Source organism: Ornithorhynchus anatinus, chromosome 2, assembly GCF_004115215.2.
Source record: "Ornithorhynchus anatinus isolate Pmale09 chromosome 2, mOrnAna1.pri.v4, whole genome shotgun sequence".
Taxonomy (NCBI): domain Eukaryota; kingdom Metazoa; phylum Chordata; class Mammalia; order Monotremata; family Ornithorhynchidae; genus Ornithorhynchus; species Ornithorhynchus anatinus.
Genome location: NC_041729.1, coordinates 31,617,486 through 31,641,655, shown reverse-complemented (window position 1 = coordinate 31,641,655; position 24,170 = coordinate 31,617,486). Strand labels below are relative to the sequence as shown.

General features: G+C 44.8%; 1 long non-coding RNA gene across 1 annotated transcript; it reads left to right on the top strand.

Moving 5' to 3' along the window:
* The first annotated feature begins 1,878 nt into the window (after positions 1-1,878).
* Positions 1,879-14,284, top strand: LOC114809222. The gene is made up of 4 exons (XR_003756994.1): positions 1,879-2,153; positions 3,007-3,331; positions 4,109-4,186; positions 13,803-14,284. It is a non-coding gene; the product is annotated as an uncharacterized LOC114809222 (long non-coding RNA).
* Positions 14,285-24,170: the final 9,886 nt, after the last annotated feature.

The window sequence follows — 24,170 nt, the reverse complement described above, 5'->3', positions numbered from 1 at the left end:
AGATTCATGCCTACCTCCTCCTCTAGACAGTAAGCTTGTTGTTGGCAGGGAACGTGTCTATCAGCTCTGTTATATTGCACTCTCCCAAGCGCTTAGTACAGTGCTCTGCACATAATAAGCACTCAGTAAATACAACTGATTAATCGACTGATTCATTCATTAAATCGTATTTATTGAGTGCTTACTGTGTGCAGAGCACTATACTAAGCACTTGGGAAAGTGCAATACGACAGTAAACAGTGACATTCCCTGCCCTCAGTGAGCTTACAGTCTAGAGTGGGGAAGAAAGAGACCAACACAAGTAAATAAAATTACAGATATGTACATAAGTGTTTTGGGGTTGGGAGAGAGGAAGAGCAGAGGGATAAATGAAATTACAGAGTGATTGCCGAGCACTTGCTAAACACGGGTCTAAAATCAGATTAGACACAGTCCCTGGCTCACCTAGGGCAGCGTGGCTCAGTGGAAAGAGACCAGGCTTGGGAGTCAGAGGTCATGGGTTCGAATCCTGGCTCTGCCACTGTGGGCAAGTCACTTAACTTCTCTGTGCCTCAGTGACCTCACCTGTAAAATGGGGATTAAGACTGTGAGCCTCACGTGGGACAACCTGATTACCCTGTATCTCCCCAGTGCTTAGAACAGTGCTCTGCACCTAGTAAGCGCTTAAGAAATACCAACATTATTATTATTGTCTTTATCCTGATGTGAACAGTCCGAGAGCTGAGAGCATCTCCAGTGACTCTGCCCCAACCCGTGGAAAATGGTGGCGCGAAGAGGTGGGAAGCAGGCTTACGCCCAGACCAGTTAAACTAAACAAAGTCACACCTAAATAATGATGACGGTGGTATTTGTTAAGCGCTTACTATGTGCCAAGCACTATTCTAAGCGCTGGCCACACCTGCACTAGGCTACGAGTCAGTGAATGAGGATCGTAGTCAAGGAATTATTTCATCAACCTTGCTCAAGCTCAGAATTTCAGTTTTATTTCCAAAAAGGGAGGGGGTGGATTATGAAATGCATCCTTCAAAGACAGGTTTTTCTTCATGACTTGTATATACATTTCAATTTAGAACATCTTTTATGTTCTTTCTCATCTCTCGATTACCGAGTGCTGGGACAAACTACAACATGGGTGGGAAAATAAAAAAGGAAACTGACCCTAAAGGGAAAAGTGAAATTTAGCAGTCTGATTTCATCATATTGATCATTAGTAATTACTGAGGGCCTATGGTGAGTCAGTCAGGCAGTGGTATTTATTGAGCGTTTACTATGTGTAAGGCACTGTACTAAGCGCTCAGGAGAGAACAACGCAACAATAAACAGAGACATTCCTTGCCCACAAGGAATTTACAATCCAGTTTCACCACCCAAATTGTGTGATTGACCATATTGCTGAACAGAGATCTGCTACATTTCTATTTTTTTCACTTGGAATGTGGTGTCGTTAGCTACAAATCAGGACTTTCTTTCCATATCTAATTGTCCCTGCTGCTAATGGGTCTTTCAAACATAAGGTTAAGCAATGGGAACCAAAGCGGATCTAATATGCCAACCAATGAATAATAATAATGATGGTATTTGTTAAGCGCTTACTATGTGCGAAGCACTTTCTAAGTTCTGGGAAATACACAAGGTAATCAGGTTTTCCCACGTGGGGCTCACAGTTTTAATCCCCATTTTACAGATGAGGTAACTGAGGCACAGAGAAGTAAAGTGACTTGCTCAAAGTCACACAGCTGACAAGTGGTGCAGTCGGAATTAGAATTCATGACCTCTGACTCCCAAGCCCGGACTCTCTCCACCACGCCACACTGCTTCACTGAATGAATCCTGTGCGTGGAAGCGCCTCATAAGCAGGGATCGTGTCTACCAACTTTCCCAAGTGCTTAGTACAGTATTCCTCACATTGTACGTACTCTAATAAAGCACCACTGCTAGATCCAATGATTGAGAGGGAGGTTTTCAGCTTGGAGGGGAACCCAGTTGGCTACATCAGAAAATCTGGAATGAAAAGCAGCTGAGAGACCTATTAATGGAGAGGGATTATCTGCGTGAGAGAAGGGGTGAGAAGATAATTTGATTGGTGTTTGTTGCAACGGAGCCTGGGGAGCCAAGCCCCAGAGAGAAGAACTCCGCATCCCGCTAAGCAGCAGGTAAGGGGTTCAGAGGTGTTGATGGGGAGGTAGCTTTGAGAGGTGGAAATGAGATTCTGAGGGTATTAGTAGAGATCTAAAACCAAACTCTTTTTATAAGATATTTGTTAAGTGCTTCCTATGTGCCCTACACTGTACTAAGTGTTGGGGTAGATATAGGCTAATGAGGTTGGACGGTCTGTGTCCCATATGGGGCTCACAGTGTTAACCCCCATTTTACAGAGGGGATAAGAGGCACAGAGAAATTATCTGCCCACGGTCACACAGCAGACAAATGGTGGAGCCAAGATTAGAACCCAGGTCCTCTGACTCCCAGACCATGCTGCTTATCCAGAGTGATAAATGTACTGAGCTGAGAACCCAGTGAGATCTCTGAAGCCCAGCTGAGGAGGAAAGAGACTGATTAGGCTGTGAGACTGTGCTTTGTAAGGACCTGAAATCAAGAGAAACTTACTAGCCAAAACACAGTGACTGGATTACCCTGATCATTTGAGTGATAGGGGTCAGACTAGGAGAAGTGGTTACAAGTTTCCCTAAGTTAAATTTCCTTTTGGGTGAATGTTATCTTTCGAGTAGGAGCCTGGGAGTTGGAAGCCCTGATTAATAATTCTGGTTCTGCCACTTGTCTGCTGTGTAACTTTGGGCAAAATGCTTAACTTCCCTGTGCCTCAGTTCCCTCACCTGCAAAATGGGGATTCAATATCTATTCTCCTTCCCTCTTAGACTGTGGGACCTGATTACCTTACCTCTACCCTGATGTTTAGTATAGTGCTTAACACATGGTAAGTATTTACCAATTACCACAATTATCACTGTTACTATTATTTGCTTTTCCCCCAATGCTTTCATATAGACCAAATGTTAAACAGTATGTTCACCCATCCTGGCCCCCTTCAATCTGGTCTCTTTCGAGGCAACAAGAGCCCGTGTCCAAAGCTGACTCTTCTCACCTGGAAAAACAGAGTGCTCTAAACCATGAAGACTTCTGACTCAGAAATCACGTCGTCCTAAGATAAGCGAATGCAAGGCAAGCTAAAACAAGCCTTGCCTTTGCTTCCTCATGTCACTAAGAGAAGGTGAAACACAGTGCAGCCTCGTGGAAAGCGCACCGGCCTGGTAATCAGACGACCTGGGTTCTAATCCTGGCTCCGCCACCTCTCTGCTCCGTGTATCCTTGGGTAAGTCACTTCTCTGAGCTTCAGTTTCCTCGTGTGTAAAATGGGAATTTAGACTTTACCTTTGTATGACACAGGGACTGTGTCCAATTTGATTAGCTTGTATCTACCCCAGCACTTGCATGGTGCTTGGCACAGAGTGCTTAACAAATACTCCCTATCATTATTATCATTATTATTATTATTATTAGGAGAAATTTGGCATCTGTACTCAGGCTGATTTTCCTTGGGTTTTATAGCTATAGTTCTCTTTTGTGTTGAGTGGTGAAATTCAGTTATCAGTGTGAATGACTGAAAAGACCAAATCTCACTGTGAGCACAAAAAGACTGCCCCAGGATGAGTTGATGCTAGACCGTATACTCCTTGAAAGCAGGAATCACATCTACTATGTAATGTACTCTCCTAGGCACTTCACATACCGTTCTCTGTGCAGAATAAACACTCGAATGTTCTTAAGTGTTTGATGCTTGTTTTCACTTTGGCCTCCTTGTCTCTCAAATCGTACTCTTCGGCTCAAAAAGTTCCACTCCTCTCTTGATGACAGTGCACCATGCTGGTCTGATCTACTGCAATTGACTCCCGTAGGGAGTCAGTCATATTTACTGAGCGCTGACTGTGCTCAAAGCACTGTACTAAGCACTTGGGAGAGTAGAATATAAAATACGTTCCCAGCCCCAACGAGTTTACAGCTGGGGCACACAATTTTCAGAGGCTTTGTTTTACTGGGTTCTTAAAACATTGTTTTTCTGACCTCTTTTCTTTTGGTTTCCCAATTTCAGCTCACCACAAAACAGCTGTTTGGGGTGTCGTGCTGGCATTCATTCCCCTCACTCAAATCCTAGGGGAGCTGTGTTGAGGTGAGTATAGCTTCAATGCTGGATGACTGGCTTCTTTCCAGAACTTCCTTGCCGACGATCTTGCCTTGCCTTTTGTCACTGAGTACAACCTGTAAATGAGCCTGATGGAATTACTCAGTAAGTCTTCTAGACTGTAAACTCATTGCGGGCAGGGAATGTGTCTGTTTATTGTCATACTGGACTCTCCCAACACTTAGTACAGTGCTCCGCACACGGGAAGCGGTAAATAAATGATTGAATTAATTGAATGTCAGCCATGGAGCTTCCTGTGGGGTCCAAGTCTTTCAGTTGTTAATAACTGTGGTATTTAAGTGCTTACTGTGTTCCAGGCACTGTACTAAACACTGAGGAGGGAATACAAGCAAAGCAGATTGGACATAGTCCCTGCCTCACATGGGGCTCACAGGCTTAATCCTCGATTTTTACTGAGGGAACTGAGATCCAGAGAAGTGACTTGCCCAAGGTTACACGGCAGCCAAGTGGAGGAGTCAGGATTAGAATCCATGACCTTCTGACTCCAGACCCCTGCTCTATACAGTAGGCCATACCGCCCCCCGGGAGTGCCATCTCCTCTGAACCCTACTGCCGTAGACACAGGCGTCTGATATCGCAAGTTGGGTTCTTCCAGCCCACGGGTTGAATGGTTTTGCAGCTCAGCGGGCATTTTAGTTTGATCTGGAGGCTACTTTCATACCACTGTGGTCCTCTGTCGATCTCCCAAAGGATGTGCTGCTCTTCTTGATTCGGTTGTCTATTTCCTTGTCTTTGGTCGGTGCGCTGCTTAGGTAGGGAATAGTGACATCCTTTAGCTCTGTGCTGCCAGTGTGCGTGGCTTCCCTGGTGCATCACTTAATTTTTCTTTAGGCTTATCGTACGCCTGTAATGCCTGGATGAGTCAGCGAAGCAATCCAGTCATTTTTATGTCATTCAGGGAGTGTACATCAATTGTATTAAGTGCTTACTGTGTGTAGGCCACCCTACTGAGCGCTTGGGAGAGTACAATATGAGTCAGTAGATGTGTTCCCTGTCTACAGTGAGCTCACAGTTTAGAAAGACAGACATTAATATAAATTACAGATATGTACATAAGTGCTGTGGGGATGAGGGAGGGATGAATAAAGGGAGAAAATCAGGGTGACAGAAAGGAGTGGGAGAAGAGGAAATGAGGGCTTAATCAGGGAAGGCCTCTTGGAGATGTGGTTTTAATAAGGCTCTGAAGGTGGAAAGCGATGCAGAGGGGAAGGCTGATGGGGGGGAATGAGGTATCATTTGATATTGTGAAGTATATATGAAGTATCACTTCCTACCGTGTGCAATTTGGTCCTTCGGCCCTATGCCACCACAACCTCCTTGAGAACATCTTCGTCCTAGTGAAAAGAGCTCAGGACTGGGAGTCGGGGAATCTGGGTCCTTAACCCAGCTCTGTCCCTTGCCTGCTGTGTGACCCTGGGCAAGTCACTTAACTTTTATTTACCTTAGCATCTTCATCTGTAAAATGGGGATTAAATACTTGTTCTCCCTCAGACACTGAGCTCCATGTGAAACAGCGACTATGTCTGATCTGTTTTAGATCTACTTCAGTGCTTAGCTCAAAGGGTTTAAGAAATACCACAGTTATTATTGTTATTCATCTTCTTAATCCTACTGACCATTTCTGGCCGAGAGGGAGCCATGGAGAAAATCACCCAGCTTCTCTTTCCCTTCGCGGCCAACCCAGCCTTTCTTGGCAAGCCACTGGTATGGACTAATCCTTTAACAAACATTTTTTTTAAATAGTATTTGTTAAGCACTTACTATATGCCAGGCACTGTACTAAGCTCTGGGGTAGATAGATGCGAATCAGATTGGGCAGAGTCACTATCCCATGGGAGGCTCATGGTTTTAATTCCATTTTATAGATGAGGTGACTGAGGCACAGAGGAGTTATGTGACTTGCTCAAGGTCACCCAAGCAGACTGGTCCACGCGAACAGTCCGGGGACCAAACGTAAGCATATTAGAGTGCTTTGGGACTAAGATTTAGAGACACTCCCAGAGTCCCTTAATGAGCAGAGACTAGCATCCCCTTCAAAAAAAAAAAATTGCATTTGTAAAGCACTTATTTGTCAGGCACTATACTGAGCACTGGGGTAGATACAAGCTAATCAGATTGGATCCAGTCCATGTTCCACTTGGGGCTCCCAGTCTTAATCCCCCTTTTACACATGAGGTAACTGAGGCACAGAGAAATGAAGCGACTTCCCCAAGGTCACCCACCAGATAATTGGAGGAGCCAGGATTAGAACCCAGGTCCTTTTACTCCCAGGCCTGTGCTCTTTCCACTAAACCATGCTGCCTCTGTGTTATAATAATAATTATATATATAATTAAATATAATAATAATACAATAATAATCATTCATTCATTCATTCAATAGTATTTATTGAGCGCTTACTATGTGCAGAGCACTGTACTAGGTGCTTGGAATGTACAAATCATTTACAATTTACATGTACAATTATCATTCAAGTACTTATGTGCCAAGCACTGTACTAAGTGCTGGGCTAGATACAAGGTAATCAGGTTGTCCCTGGTGGAGCTCACAGTCTTAATCTCCATTTTACAGATCAGGTAACTGAGGCCCGAGGAGTTCAGTGACTTGCCCAAAGTCACATGGCTGATAAGTGGCAGAGCCGGGATTAGAACTCAACCCCTGATTCCCAAGCCCGTGCTCTTTCCACTAAACCATGCTGCTTCTCAAGTGGCAGATGAATTAACAGACTCTCTGTACAACTCTCAGTCAAAGAAAAGGTCACTTAAGGAAACCCCACGCTACTCACCCGCATGTGGCTACTTGTTTATTATATTAACTCTGTTTAGGCTACTGGGGTGCCTTTATGTTCTAATTACTGGTTCCACACAAAGGCAGGAATTCCTCAAAAGTATACTTGGCGAGATTATTTCCTCATGTGCAAAACACCCCGAATAATTAAATTTAGTCATTACCCTTGGATTAATCTCAGTGAACTGAATAAAAGGCCCAAGGGTCCATCCCGTTCCATTACTAACGTGACAGTGTCTGCAAGACCAGAGCTTTTCAGTGTCAAGTGTAATTGCTGTTGTTGCCATGGGTTACAGGCACCTAGCGTATCAACTAGAAATCTATATTGTCAGTGAGAAATATGTGTACGTGGGGAACTAAAATATTGCTAAGAATTTTACTTAATAAAACCTTGCATTTCCCTAGTATCTCTCTCCTCCCAAGAGTTCCAGGTGATTTCACGGACAGCAGGTCTTATTTTTATTACCTTATCTTGGATATTTTTTTTGTTTGTATTTTTGGGGCAGTTTTGTTATTGAAATTTTTTCTGGGGACAAAATATAAATGGGCATTCTGAAAACAAACACTTAAGGGCTTTATTTACAAAAAGCCATTCTTTTCTCAATGCATCATTGCTCTATTGACCATTTTCTCTTTCGATTGTATTCTATTCGTGTTTACTCATCACCTTTCAGAAACTGTTAACTTGAAAGACAACTGTGAAAGAAAATATCCCTATCCTACCTACTTTCTCATTTTTTCCCTTTCTTCCCACTTTTGTCAAGAGATTCCTTAATGATTTTGATGCCACAATTAGTCCCCTTTTGCGTTTCTTTTTTTCTCATCTGACTCACTTCTAAAAGATATCATAACTGCCTCCTAATTCTTCCTTGCCTAATCATCTGATCCCACAAACCTTTCTAATCAATAGATTGCTGTCTCCACGAAGACAGGCAAGGATCAAATATTTTTCTTGTTTCCATACCCTTTGGGCACTTCGTATTCGCCGCGTCCTCAGCCTCACAGACCTTAAGTACATATCCGTAACATTTATTTCTATTAATATCTGAGTGTAAGCTCACTGTGGGCAAAGAACATGTCTACCAACTCTGCTGTATTGTACTCACAAGCATTTAGTAAAGTGCTCTGCATATGGTACATGCTTTGTGGGATAGAGACTATCCAATCCAATTATGCGTATCTACCCGGTGCTTAGAACAGTGCCTGGCACATAGTAAGCACTTAAATACCATTATTTTTATTAATAATGTTGATATTTGTTAAGCGCTTACTATGTGCAGAGCACTGTTCTAAGCGCTGGGGTAGATACAGGGTCATCAGGTCGTCCCACGTGGGGGTCACAGTCTTCATCCCCACTTTACAGATGAGGTAACTGAGGCACAGAGAAGTCAAGTGACTCGCCCACAGTCACACAGCTGACAAGTGGCAGAGCCGGGATTCAAATCCATGACCTCTGACTTCCAAACCCGTGCTCTTTCCACGCTGTTTCTCAAACACCAAACAATAAAATAAAATTTTATTATTATCATCATTGTATTTTTGCTCAAATGCCATTGATGCGTGTAAAGCAATTGATACTTCACTTATAGCCTCCGTTATTTCAATCGTATTTACTGAGCCCTTATTGTGTGCAGAGCACCGTACTAAGCGCTTGGAAAGTACAATTCAGCAACAAATAGAACCAATCCCTGCCCATAACGAGCTCATTATTTATGTATTATCTCTGTAGCTTTTCTTTATTCAAGAGACTTGGCTGTGTCTGGTGTTTTGTTTGACCGTAAACTCCTCATGGGTGGAGAATGAGTCACTTCATTATTCTGTAATTTCCAATGCCTCATACAGAGCATAGCAGCAATTGGGTGCTTTTTTCTTTTTAAAATGGGATTTAAGCATTCACTCTGTGCCAGGCAGTGCACTGGGGTAGATACAAGCTAATCAGGTTGGACATGGTCCGTGTCCCACCGGCTTAATCCCCATTTTACAGATGAGGTAACTGAGGCACAGAGAAGTTGTGACTTGCCTAAGGTATCACAGCATGCAGGTGGCAGAACTGAGATTAGAACCCAGGTCCTCCAGACCCGCAGGCCCGTGCTCTTTTGACTACATATTCCTAATAGTAGTTCTGTAACTAGTCCTACTTTTAAATGCTCCCACAAACTTTCTCCTACCAAGAATTCAACAGTTAGGTGTTCTTGAATCTTTTTCCATTTCCCCTGCCCCAGAGCTGGCACTTGTCTTGTTACCTACTCCCAAAAACCTCAATTTTCCTTTATCAGTCAATCAGTTAATGGTATTAATTGCACACTTATTTTGTACAGCACACTCTAAGTACTTGGGAGAGTACGGCAGAGTTGCTAGACAACGAGCTTACAGTTTGGAGGGGGAGAAGATGTTCAACAATAATTGTGACATTTGTTAACTACTAAGTGTCAGGCACCAGGGTAATAAAAATGCAATCAGACTGTGGAGGTTACAGACTTGAGGGAAGGGAGAACAGGCATTTAGTCCCCATTTTAGATGAAGAAACTGAGGCACAGAGCTGTTAAGTGACTTGCCCAAGGTATCACAGCTGGAAAGAGGAGGACTTGGCATCCCGGCCCGTCTCCCAACTTCCAATCCTGTGCTCTTTCCACTAGGCCACACTGCTTCTCCTTGAGTCATTTCTCATGTTGGGCAAATCACCTAACAGCTCCACTTTTCCCAGGAAGCTTCAACTTAACATTCATTCGTATCTTCTCCCCTGTTTCTTTTCAAACTCCACTTTGTATGCACATTTTTGTCCTGATCTACCCGTGCAATACTTACCTGCTGTTAATATCTGCAACGTACATCTGTAACATATCCATAATTTATATATCTGTAATGTATTTATATTAATGTCTGTCTCCCCCCTTTCTATACTGTAAAGTCACTGTGGGCAGTGAATGTCTGTTTATTGTTATACTGTATTCCCCCAAGCGCTTAGTTCAGTGCTCTGCGTACAGTAAGTGCTCAATAAAAGCAGTTGAATGAATGAATAATGTTCAACTCCTCTCTCCACATCCCCGCTCTGCTGAGCCTGTTCTCCACCTCCTTTCTTTTGCAGTGTCGGCCTCTATCTGTGTCCTCATTGTTTCGTTGTGTTTTTTAAGGATACCGTATCCTCTCGACTCTCTTTCCCACTCTCTTTATTGAAATTAAATCCCAAAACAGTTCTGAGTTGTTCATTCTCTGTCCCTCTGAGGAGAAAGGCAGGAACTCATTCATTTTCTTTTCTACTTCCCTGTTCTTGTGTTTTCTGACTCTGGACCCTAGTAGTCTACAAGTTGGGTCTTGGATTTGAAAGTCATTGTCTGCCCCCTTCCATAACCTGTGATTAAAAGGTCCTTGTGGACAGGGATCTTGTCTACCAACTCTATTGTACGGAACTTTCCCAAGGGCTTAGTACAGTGCTCTGCACACAGTAAAGCACTCAGTAAATACCATTAATAGTGACTCGATTGTATTTACTGACCAGTATTTAATTCAGCAGCTACTTTAATCGCATTCAAGAAAAACTCTGCCTTCTGAAAACTGGTTTTCTGTCTGCTAGATTTTAAACTCCTCCTTTAGGTTGCAACCTCCTTGAGGGCCAGGATTGTGCCTACTTACTGAATCGTTTGCCAAGCGCTTAGTATAGTGCCCTGCGCACACTAAGTTCTCAATAAATACTACCACTTATTTTTGTCACTGCAGTCTGTTTCTGCTCCTGTCAATAGCATTTAGAGAAAATTCCAGTGTCTTCCCCATTTCCTTTTTCTCTTAATAATTCTGAAATTTCCTCCCCAGAGGTGGAATGGGCAACCAAAACCATTTTCTCCCTCCTCTTTGATTGCTTGAAGATTGCTACAAACAGGGTCATGACAGATTTCCAGCAGAGAGCGGAAACCTGTCCCCTCATCCCCAGGGAAACTCTGGCCCCGGCTGGGGGCATGAGAGGGGAAGAGGATACAGGATTTTGGTTAAGTGAAAGTTGCATTTGAGGATTTTCCCAGTGGATTTTAATCATCGATGATTGAAATCTCCCTTTGGAAACAACAGATGAGCCTTGACCAAGACCTCGGGCAGAAGAATTGATTACAGTGCTTTATCTTGCTCAGAGGTCGGCATACTGAATAACACCAGATTAGGATTAAGGCTAGGAACCCAGGCCCGTGATCTATCCACTACACCGTGCTGCTTCCTGCCCTCAGCTCGTATATCCAAGTATTATTTGCATATTTTCATATTTAATTATTCAGCTATTTTATCTTGATGCATTTGTACTTATTGCCTGCCACACTGCTCCTGCTCCCACTAATTGTAAATAAGCAATCAGTAATATTGAGCACCTGCTGTGTAAAGAACCCTGACTGTAAACATGTCGGCTAGGAATGTCTACCAATTCTGTTGTAATCTACTCTCCCAAGTGCTTAGTACAGTGCTCTGCAGACAGATGCTCAGTGGATACCATTGATTGAATAAATACTATTGATTAAGTATTTAGGAGATTTCAATAGAATTAGAAGACATGACACCTAGCCTCGAGCGTAGTTTGGCTCCAATTCTCTGTCTATTTTGTTAGATTATAAACTCCTTTGGGATTGTGATTATGACTTGCTTCTGTTGTACGCGCCCAAGTGTTTAGTCAGAGAAGCAGCGTGGCTCAGTGGAAAGAGCCCGGGCTTGGGAGTCGGAGGTCATGGGTTCGAATGTCGCCTGTGCTGCTTGTCGGCTGTGTGACTGTGGGCAAATCACTTAACTTCTCTGTGCCTCAGTTACCTCATCTGTAAAATGGGGATTAACTGTGAGCCTCACGTGGGACGACCTGATAACCCTGTATCTGCCCCAACGCTTAGAACAGTGCTCTGCACATAGTAAGCGCTTAACAAATATCAACATTATTATTATTATTACAGCGCTTTGCATTCGGGCAGTGCTCTCAGTGAAGAAGAAGAAGAAGAATAGCACCAATGCTGAGGATATATTCCTCCAGCCTTTCCTACAAAGCCGTATTTTCTCACTCCTCAATCATTTTCATTGCTTGCCTCTGATTGATCTGGTTTCTATTTAGGTGCTTAGTACAATTTTGACCAACAAAGGACAGGAAATTCTGAGCAAAAATAGGCTTCTCTCCTTAATTCACTCCCTTTTTATTCGAAAAATGAGGTTGGTTTCTACAAGGCCTCTCAACATGATCTAAAAGCCTCTTGGCATTGAACACCAAAGTAGGAGCTAAAGAGGGTATTTCAAACCTCAAGTGATCTGGATTTTTTTTATCTGGGTTATTTTAAGATTACATAGTCTAGACGCTAAGTCTTACCACTAGCAGTTAATAATTGTGGGGTATGTAATAGCAGTAATTGTATTATGCACTTACTGTGTGCAGAGCACTGTGCTAAGTGCTGGGAATACACAGGTATTGGGGAGTCACTGAACTTTAAGCTCCTCAAGGGCAGGGATTGTGCCTACTAACACTATTGTTTTATACTCCCAGGGGTTTAGCACAATGTTCTGCACACAGTAAGCACTCAATAAATACCATGGACAAGGAAGAATGAGCTAAAACTGCAGGCAGATAGTTTATTATTAATAATTTGTTTTCCTCACCAGGGATTACAAACTAATGCATTGATTGAAACATGTTAGTATGTAAATGGCGGTTATAGAATGTCCTTCTCTGGAGACTTGTGAATATATGAGACAGACAGTTTTGTCCTCAAGATCATATAGAAAGGACAAGAAGCAAGAACCTGCCCTAAATCTCTAAGATGAGTTTCAATCTGCTTTCATGGAGTGGCTCCAGATTTGGGGGAGGAGGTAGATATGAGATGAGAGAGCCTTTGGGGGAAATAATTGTGGTCTTTAAGAGCTTACTATGCGCCAAACATTGTAACAATAATAATGATGGTATTGGTTAAGTGCTTACTTTGTGCCAGGCACTGTACTAAGCACTGGGGTGGATAGGAGGTAGGCACAATCCCTGTTCCATGTTGGGCTCACAGTCTCATTCCCCATTTTACAGATGAGGTATCTGAGGCTCAGAGAAGTCAAGTGACTTGCCCACGGTCACACAGCAGACAAGTGGCAGAGCCGGCATTCGAACCCACGATCTTCTGACTCCCAGGTCCATGCTCTATTCACCATGCCATGCTGCTCTCGGGGGGATGCAAGAAAGGAGGTGGGTGGAAAGGGGAAGAGGAGCGAAAGAGAAACAAGGCCCAGTGGAAAGAGGATGGGCCCAGGAGTCAGAGGAGCTGAATTCTAATCCCATCTTCCAGTTGCTTGCCGTGTGACCTTGGGCAAATCACTTAACTTCTCTGAGCCTCAGATACCTTCTGAGGCTCAGTTTCGTCAACTGGAAAATGAAGATTAAATATCTGTTGTCCCTCCTACTTAAACTGTGAACCCCATGAGGGACAGGGACTGTGTCTGACCTAATTAACTTGTACCTACCCTTGTACTTAGCACAGTGTTTGACACATAATAAGCGCTTAACAAATACCATAAAAAAGAGGGACGAGAGAGAGGAAAAAGGGGGAAGAGAGGCACTGCCTCTCCGACATTAACACTAGTGTTTCTAAATTGAATGTTTTCCAATATTCTTCACAAGGCTGAGCAGCTCTAAGAGGCAGGCTCGACTTCTGATTTATTTTTTTCCACATGAATGTCCTTTGTTTTGAATGTTAAGTTCTCTCCGGTCTGAGAGAACAGCACAGGCAATTTCTAGGCGGCGCATAGTATTTACCCAATCGGAAATGGTTTTGCACAATCCGTTTTTTTTTTATATATCATCTAGATAAATATTCAGAGAAGCATCTAGAGGGCTAATGCCCATCTGGGTAGTGGAACGAACCATGATGATCTCTGCCAAAAGCCGCAAGATACTTAAATCCCTGAGGCAATCTGGGGATTGGACATGGGCACTTGGTGTCTATCCAGGGCCTACAGTTCTGCCCGGGGAGGAAATATTCCAAGCAGCCCGATCGGCCCCTTCCCAAAGCAATCAATGACTTCTGATATCTAGTGGCCCTAAACAGGGCCTATCACAACGGTAACATCCTACTGCCCAAGCAGTTTCAGCGGTATCACCTCCGAACCATTCTTAACGTCAAAAGGAGAGGCAGGGTCACAAGCAACGAGATCCTTGAAGGCAGCCGGTTTACCAGCACTAAAGCAAAAAGCACTGAAACCAACTTTGGTGAGGAGGATATGTGAAGAGAAGGGAATCCAGGAAGAAAACGAACAGCTGGTGGATGGTAAACGCAAATAAATAAAATAAGGACACCTTTAAATTCGTATGACTTTTTTTTCTTTTTCTAAAGCATTTGCACGAGTATCTCATTTTCTTCTCTCAGCATCCCCATGAAGAAGAAATTATTTCCATCTAATGTGAATGAGGGACCCGAGATCTAGAGAGGTTAAATGACTTGCCCAAGGCTAATGACCCGTGTTCCTTCCACTAGACCGTGCTGCCTCACGGTTATCCACTGGCGGGGAGGGAAGAAGAAATGGTTTAAAGGTTGAGTGAAACGCAACCTCAAATGATGCTTTCGAGTCAACTACCTGCATTTCCTGGACCCTCAGGATAGCTGCTCCAGCTCTTCTGGCAATCAGCAATCAGGGTTTAGGAAAGATTATAAAACTGAGGCAGAATCAAAAGCGGAAGCTGAAAATAGTGTTTTGTGTTCACATATATAGATATAGCTATATATCTAGATATATAGCTATAATAGATGTGTGTGTGTATATATAGATATGTGTGTGTATATATAGATATGCATGTGTGTATATTTGTAGTGCTCAAAGAATATGAAACTAATGGAGAATTTCACCTACGGAAGCTTATGATGTTGGAAAGACCAGTGATATGCTGACCAACTCTGTCAAGAAGCAGCGTGGCTCAGTGGAAAGAGCCCGGGCTGGGGAATCAAAGATCGTGGGTTCAAATCCAGACTCCACCGCTTGTCAGCTGTGTGACTGTGGGCAAGTCACTTCACTTCTCTGGGCCTCAATTCCCTCATCTGTAAAATGGACATTAAGACTGTGAGCCCCACGTGGGACAACCTGATCACCGTGTATCCCCTCCAGTGCTTAGAACAGTGCTTTCCACATAGTAAGTGCTTAACAAATGCCATCATTTGTATTATACTTCCCCAAGCATTTAGTACAGTGCTCTGCTCACACTAAGTGCTCAGTGGTAAACCACTTCCGTATCTTTACCAAAAAAACTCTACGGATACACTACCAGAACGATTGCAAATGGAGAGCAGGGCGTTGTGAGAGACATAATAATGGTGGTATTTGTTAAGCGCTTACTATGTGCAGAGCACTGTTCTAAGCGCTGGGGTAGATACAGGGTAATCAGGTTGTCTCCCGTGAGGCTCTCAGTCTTAATTCCCATATTACAGATGAGGTAACTGAGGCACAGAGAAGTGAAGTGACTTGCCCACAGTCACACAGCTGACAAGTGGCAGATCCGGGATTCGAACCCATGATCTCTGACTCCCGAGCCCGCGGTCTTTCCACTGAGCCACACTGCTTCTCTATGTGTCCGTGGTGTCATGGGTCGGAAACGACTCGGCATAAGACAAGAAGCATGACTGATCGTCCTTGTGCACACACCAAAGACGTCCTTTGTGCTGATACGGGTGGTGCTTTCGGGGTTCGATGCCGTTTTCATTTTACATCTGTCTTCCAATCCTGTTGTTGCTTCTGTGCTTGAGAGAATGGCTCTTCTCTACATTGCAGTGCAAGTGTTTTGTTTCTCCGCTGCAACTGACTCAAGGTACTCAGTTGAGAAGCAGCACTGTCACAGGTTTTATTTTATTATGACTATAAAGCATTTCTTGTGTCCTCTTGCTTTAGATCCTTTCGCTGTGACTCCTGGAGGCTGTATGACCTCCTGCTTCCCAGGAATACAACAGAGGGAAATTTTTACACAAGCACAGTGAACTAGGACAGTGGTTCTATCAGTCCCAACAACACAAATGGATAAAGTTCACCATGGGTTGAATCATCTTTACACATGCATGAACACTTTCTATAATATGGCTGTTCATTTTTTGACCACAATGGCTCCTCTAGGTTGGTTTGGTGTTGTTTTTTTTAACGGTAATTAAGTGCATACTACGTGCCAGGCACTGTACTAAGCACTGGGGTGGATCCAAGCTAATCAGGTTGGACACAGTCCCCGTCCCACATGGGGCTCACAGTCTTAATCCCCATTTTACAGATGAGGCAACTGAGGCTTGGAGAAGTGATATCTCCGAGGTTCCACAGCAGACAAGTGGTGGAGCTGGAATTAGAACCCAGATCACTGGCCCCCCACTCTGTTACTTCTGTTTAATGCACAAGAATCATTTCTATTAATTTCTTTTTCCACAAAGTGAAGAACTCTAGGGGTATCATCCCCAAGCTATTCTTAACCAGTCTTGCCTTGCAATGTAACCTGGGAAGAAATAGATCAAGCGGTGGTATGTATTGTGTTAGAGCTCTGTACTGAATGCTTAGGATGGGAAGAACAAATCACTCATCTTTTGAGTGTTTTCTGTGGGCAGAGCACTGTACTGAGCGTTGGGGGTAAGTACAGTATAACAATATGAGTTGATAGGCGCGTTTTTTGCCGACAACAAGCTTACAGTTGAGAAGACTGTAAGTTGTAAGTACAGAGTTCTGTCCCTTTCCTTTGTGTCTAACACTGTACTCGTCCGCTCAACTGTATATATTTTCATTACCCTATTTATTTTGTTAATGAGATGTACGTCACCTTGATTCTATTTATTTGCTATTGTTTTAATGAGATGTTCATCCCCTTGATTCTATTTATTGCTATTGTTCTCGTCTGTCCGTCTCCCCCCATTAGACCGTAAGCCCGTCAAAGGGCAGGGACCGTCTCTATCTGTTACTGATTTGTACATTCCAAGTGCTTAGTACAGTGCTCTGCACATATTGATTCAATAGTATTTATTGAGCGCTTACTATGTGCAGAGCACTGTACTAAGCGCTTGGAATGAACAAGTCGGCAACAGATAGAGACAGTCCCTGCCGTTTGACGGGCTTACGGTCTAATCGGGGGAGACGGACAGACGAGAACAGACATAGTAAGCGCTCAATAAATATTACTGAATGAATGAATGAACTGTACATATGATCTTTAAGCATTTGCTCCTTTTCCCCAATTCAGTGTTACAGTGGATGTAAGTACCAATTAGTTTGGTCCTAAATCTCAAATTCCATTCCTTTAATATGGCAAAAATAAGACCTGGCCCATAGTAAGCACTTAACAAATGACATAAAACTTCCTTTGAACAACGCTTTCTGAAGTTTGCTTTGTCTTCACATTATTTCCTTCCTGTAACAGAGTTACCTTATTTTCAGGAAATGACCCTGGGTACTAGCCTTCATTACCATGGATATATCCCCCCTACGGCCTTGTCTCGTAGTTCCCCTACACTGACCAACTTTTTTTTGTTGTTGCTTCCACTGTTCCTAAAGGCTACAGCTGTGGTTGCTTTAGGGACCTCCTGAAGTACAGGAAATGGGACCGGGTGAAAAGGAGATCAAGGCTGGAGAGGCCAAGAAATGAGATTCCACCCACCAAAGGATGTGAAGATCTGTTAAGAAGCAAAACTGATGGGTGAGAGGAACAAAAGATCAAAGAGGAGGAAAAGGGAAAAGAGGTAGAGGAGGAGGAGAACAGCAAGTGGGGGAGAGGGGGTCGGGGGGGGAAGAAGAGTGAAATCTTCCATCAGGGAAAACTGTTTCTCGCTAATAATTGTGGTATTTATAAAGCATTGGCCAAGGGGATAGAGCCCGAACCTGGGATTCAGAAAGACCTGGGTTCTAAATCCAGCTCCTCCACTTGACTTGACCGAGGCCGCACAACAAACATTTCACTTCTCTGTGCCTCATTTCCCCCATCTGTAAAATGGGATTAAGACTGGGAGCCCTCTAAGGGGCAGGGACTGTGTCAAACCTGACTAGTTTGTATCTACCCAGTGCTTAGACTAGTGCTCAATATAGGAAGCGTTTAACAAATACCATCACTATTATGTGCCAAACTCGATACAATGAACTAAAGTTTGGTACAAGAAAGGTATCATTCATGTATTAGTTGAGTGTTTACTATGTGTCAAGCGTTATTCCAAGCGCTGTGATAGATACAATCAGGTCAGACATAGTCCCTGTCCCACGTGGGACTCTTAGTCTACCTCAGTTCTGAAAGGACAAACCACAGCTACACGAATTGGGAGCCAGAGAAGAGCAGAGTAAGACGGAAGATTCATCGAAAAGTTCTATTTCCTCGGGGTCATGCTCATCTACACTTCTGTTAAGGGCAAGAGGAAGTCAATTAGGGAGCCCTTCCCCATGAGCCATGGACAGGCAGAAGACCCTGGGAAAAGAGTAAGTATCCTCACTTTCATTCAAGGAAAGAAGTGGGGGGTGAGTCAGTGTGCTACACGTAGATTAGACCCCTTTGTAATTTGTCAAATCCTATTCTGTCTTTTTCCCCCCTCCCAGAGGTAAATCTGGTTTCAGTCCAGGGCCAAGGGATGACCAGAGCAAGGCCAGCCCAAGGACCAGAAGATTTGACGGGTCCAGGACGCCCTCTGAACCAGACCTTTGCACTGACCCTAAGATGGACCTAGCTCTTGGAGCTGATCTGGAATCTGAGGCGCTTCCAGGACGAGATGGAAAGTGAGCCATTGACCTGCCTCTGTCACCATAATCTCAGAGAAGCACTGTGGCCTAGTGGATAGACCATGGGTCTGGGAGTCAGAAAGACCTGGCCAACTCTGTCACTTGTCTGCTGTGCGACCTAGGGCAAGTCCCTTAACTTCTTGGTTTCTCAGTTACTTCATCTGTAAAATGGCGATGAAGACTGTGAGCCCCACGTGGGACGTGGACTTTGTCCAACCTGATCACCTTGTATCAAAACTCACCTGTGCTGGGGAGAAGCAGCATGGGAGAGAGTCGAGGGCAGAGACTTGAGTTAAATGCATGGGAGGAGAATGCGGTAAACCATTTCCGTATTTTTACCAAGAAAACTCTGTGGATACACTACCAGAACGATTGCAGGTGGAGGTGGGGTGTTCTGGGAGAGATTCATTCATTCATTCATTCAATAGTATTTATTGAGCGCTTACTATGTGCAGAGCACTGTACTAAGCGCTTGGGATGAACAAGTCGGCAACAGATAGAGACAGTCCCCGCCGTTTGACGGGCTTACAGTCTAATCGGGGGAGACGGACAGACGAGAACAATGGCGATAAATAGAGTCGAGGGGAAGAACATCTCGTAAAAACCGATGGCGACTAAATAGAATCGAGGCGATGTACAATTCATTAACAAAATAAATAGGGTAACGGAAATATATACAGTCGAGCGGACGAGTACGGTGCCGTGGGGATGGGAAGGGAGAGGTGGAGGAGCAGAGGGAAAAGGGGAAAAAGAGGGTTTAGCTGCGGAGAGGTAAAGGGGGGGTGGCAGAGGGAGTAGAGGGAGAAGAGGAGCTCAGTCTGGGAAGGCCTCTTGGAGGAGGTGAGTTTTAAGTAGGGTTTCGAAGAGGGGAAGAGAATCGGTTTGGCGGAGGTGAGGAGGGAGGGCGTTCCGGGACCGCGGGAGGACGCGGCCCGGGGGTCAACGGCGGGACGGGAGAGACCGAGGGACGGCGAGGAGGTGGGCGGCGGAGGAGCGGAGCGTGCGGGGTGGGCGGTAGAAAGAGAGAAGGGAGGAGAGGTAGGAAGGGGCGAGGTGATGTAGAGCCTTGAAGCCTAGAGTGAGGAGTTTTTGTTTGGAGATGTGGCCACAGAGTCTCTATGGGTCAGAGATTGACAACATAGGACAAGATTTCGGTGCTTAGAACAGTACCTGGCACATAGTAAGTGCTTACAAATACCATAAAAAAAAACTTCAGCTTCCTCAAGAAGGGTAGGGGCCAGCATGACCTAGTAGGTGGAGCATAGGTCTGGGAGTCAGAAGGACCTGGTTCTAATCGCGGCTCCGCCACTTGCCTGCTCGGTGACCTTGGGCAAGTTGGAACCAGAACCCAGATCCTTCTGAGTCCCAGACCCATGTTCTATTCACGCTGCTTTTATTCGTATTGGGGACAAGTGATGTCACAAACCAGGAAAAAGGAAAGAGATGACTCAATTGCCTACAGTGATTGGGATGCTGTCGTCCCCACCCCCCCACTCCCACCCCGGCCCACTTCGCGTGCGGCCATCCACTGCTCTGCCCATTGTCAAGGTCTTTCTGTAATCGCATCTCTGCTCTGCACAGAGTAATTATAATAATCACGGTATTTAAGTGCTTACTATGTGCCAGGCATTGTACTGAGCCCTGGGGTTGATATAAGCTAATCAGGTTGGACACAGTCCATGTCCCATGAGGGGCTCAAAGTCTCAAATCCCATTTTACAGATGAGGTAACTGAGACGCAGAGAAGTGAAAAGACTTGCCAGTTACATAATAGACAAGCGGTGGAGCCGGGATTAGAACCCACGACCTTCTTACTCCCAGGCCCATGCTCTAGACACCGGACCATGCTGAACTCAGATATCAATGATTGATTCAAGTCAGCTGCCTCTAGACCGTAAGCTCATTGTGGGCAGCGAATGTCTCGGTTTATTGTTATATTGTAGTCTCCCAGGTGCTTAGTACAGGGCTCTGCACACAGTAAGCACTCAGATATGACTGAATGGACTTCTCTGTGCCTCGGTTACCTCATCTAAAAATGGAGCTTAATACCGTGAGCCCCATGTGGGACAGGGTCTGTGTCCAACTTGATTAGCTGGTATCCACCCCAGCATTTAGTATGGTGCCTGGCATATAGAAAGCACTTAACAAATACCTTTTTTAACAAAATCTGCCTGAGGAGCTAAAGGGCTGTGTGCCTTTGGGTAAACAGTAGTCAGGGTTTCAGCTTTCCTGTACCTGTAAAATAGAGACAATCCCTTTCCTGGAAGGAAGGATGATAAAATGCTCTGAAAGACTGTTTTAAAGAAAAAAGGACTCTAGCTACAGCCAAAGGGAAGTAGAGAATTGAGAGTATAATTCTAAGATAAACGGGGAGCTCAAAGGGGCTTTTGCATAAATTACTCAGATAACTGCTTCAAAGCCGAGTCTGTGGAGACTTGGCTGGTAAGTTTTCAGTAATCAGTTGTCTGGGGCAGAAAGCAAAAGTTCCAGGCTTTGGAGGGATGGCAAGGCTGATTAGCGCACCAGCCTCCGACGCGACTGTGAACACCAAGCTCCCACTCCGGGCTGAGCTGAACCACTTCTCCACAGGCCCAGTGGACACTCTCCTGCTGGGCGGCCTTTCAGAGGGGAAACTGCCCAGCTGCCAACAGAAGGAACTCACCTTGTGTTGGCATTGATTACCGAAGTGTAAGCGGGGCCGGGCGTCGTCATGCAGAGCGCTGCACTGAGCATTTGGGAGAGCCCAGTATAACCAACGGACACGTTCCCTGCCCAAAACAAGTTTACAGCTAGTCCGCAGAAAGCGGACATCCCTTCTTATGGGCTCGGCCGCTGTGCCCCTGCACTCCGAGGTCCTTAGAGAGATGCATTCGCTATGATGGGGAGGCCGATTCAGCCTCATCCCCAGCCAGACTGAGGTGACGGGTGGGGAGGCTAAAAGCATCTTCGAAGGGGCTCTGACCTTTGAGGTAGACGAGTTCTCTCACCACCGTGCACCCGGAGGCCCCAAGCCAGCGGCTTCAGTGAGATTTTAGTCTTTCAGGAGATCGGGTTTGTGCGGAAAGGTCAGAATTTCAAGCACAGTCAAATTAAAATAATAAATCTACGGCCAACCTACTGAGAGGATTTGGTTTCAGGGTCGGGCTGACCATCACGCCGGGAGAAAGAAACAGTGTGATGGTGGTGTACGGTACAGCAGAAAGGGCCGGGGAGGGAGAGAGAGGAGAGTTTTATCCAGGGAGACAGGTTTTCCCCCTGGGAGGGATAGTCTTGGCCCTTTTCCTAACATACTCATCCTTTGTGTCCAGCTCATTCCCCTTTCTGCTCAATCTCTCGACCTTCTCAGCCAAACCTTTCCTTCCACCACCTCAGCATTCGTATTTCACTGCATGTGTATCTGCTATATATTTCTTTATTCACTGTTTATTATTTCACTCATTGGAAAGAGCCCGGGCTCGGGAGTCAGAGGTCGTGGGTTCGAGTCGCAGCTCCGTCACTTATCAGCTGTGTGACTTTGGGCACGTCACTTCACTTCTCTGTGCCTCAGTGACCTCATCTGTAAAATGGGGATTAAGACCGTGAGCCTCGTGTGGGACGATCCGATTACCCTGTATCTACCCCAGCGCTTAGAACAGTGCTCTGCACATAGGAAGCGCTTAATGAGTACCAACATTATTTTTGATTCAATCAATAGGATTTATTGAGTGCTTCCAGTGTGCAAAGCACTGCACTAAGCGTTTGGACAGTACAATATAACAACAGACACATCCCTACCCACAACAACCTTCTATTCATTCTTACTCTTAACCACTGTGTGTTCATCGGTGCACACCTACCATGTCCCCGTTCGACTGTGAACTCCCCAAGGATGGGTATTCTCAAGAAGCAGCACTGCCTAGTGGTTAGAGCACGGACCTGGGTTCTAATCCTGGCTCCACCTCGTATCTACTGTGTGATCTCGGGCAAGTCACTACACTTCTCTGGGCCTCAGTTACCTCATCTGTAAAATGGGGATTAAGACTATTAGCCCCATGGGGGATACAAGCTCTGCCACTTGTCAGCTGTGTGACTGTGGGCAAGTCACTTAACTTCTCTGTGCCTCAGTTCCCTCATCTGTAAAATGGGGATGAAGACTGTGAGCCCCACGTGGGACATCCTGATTCCCCTCTGTCTACCCCAGTGCTTAGAACGGTGCTCGGCACATAGTAAGCGCTTAACAGATACCAACGTCATTCTTATTATTATTACGGACTGTGTCCAACCTGGTTTGCTTGTATTTAACTCAGTGCTTAGTACAGTTCCTGAGACATAGTTAAGTACTTAAATGCTATTATTATTATTGTCATTATTATTATTATCATGGTTTGCCTGTTCCACTAGATCTGAATACAGTGGCCTACTTCACTCAACCCTAATCAATGATGATAATTGTCGTATTTGTTAAGGGTTTACTATGTGCCACGCGCTGTACTAAACAGAGGGGTGGATACAAGATAATCGGGATCCACACGGGGCTCACAGTCTGTTGGAAGAACAGGTATTGAATCCCCATTTTGCAGATGAGGAAACTGAGGGACAGAAAAGTGAAGTGACTTGCCCAAGGTCACACAGAAGACAAGTAGCAGAGTCAGGATTAGAATTCAGGTCCTTCTGTCTCCCAGGCCCATGCTCTATCCACTATGCCACTCCGCTTCTCAATAGCTTTTATTGAGTGTCTTCTGTGTGCAGAGCACTGTACTAAGCATTTGGGATAGCACAAAAGACTCGGTAGACCAAGATCCCTGCCTTCAGTGAGTTTACAGTCCAGTGGGGGCCCCTCCCACCTTCCTCCCATCGGTCAAGCTCTTCTCCCAGCTTGGAATTCCATCCCTCCCCGTATATATAACAGAATATTTCTATATTGCTAATATTTCAAGTCCTGAAATCCTGCTCCCTCCAAAGAACTTTCCCTGACTGCCTTCCCAGCCCTCTGTCATTCATTCTTTCAGTCCTATTTACTGAGCTCTTACTGGGGGCAGAGCACTGTACTACGTGCTTGGAAAGTAAAATTTAGCAACAGATAGAGATAATCCCTACCCAACAATGGGCTCAAAGTCTAGAAGTGGGGAGACCCAACAAAACAGGTAGACAGGCAGCCTCTGGCACTTGAGTCCCTGTACACATCCTCTTTAATATTCACTGCAAACCACTATAATAATATAATAATAATGTTGGTATTTGTTAAGCGCTTACCATGTGCCGAGCACCGTTCTAAGCGCTGGAGTAGGTAAAGGGTAATCAGGTTGTCCCACGTGAGGCTCACAGTCTTCATCGCCATTTTACAGATGACGTGGCTCAGTGGAAAGAGCACGGACTTTGGAGTCAGAGGTCATGAGTTGGAATCCCAGCTCTGCCGCTTGTCAGCTGTGTGACTGCGGGCAAGTCGCTTTACTTCTCTGGGCCTCAGTTACCTAATAATAATGTTG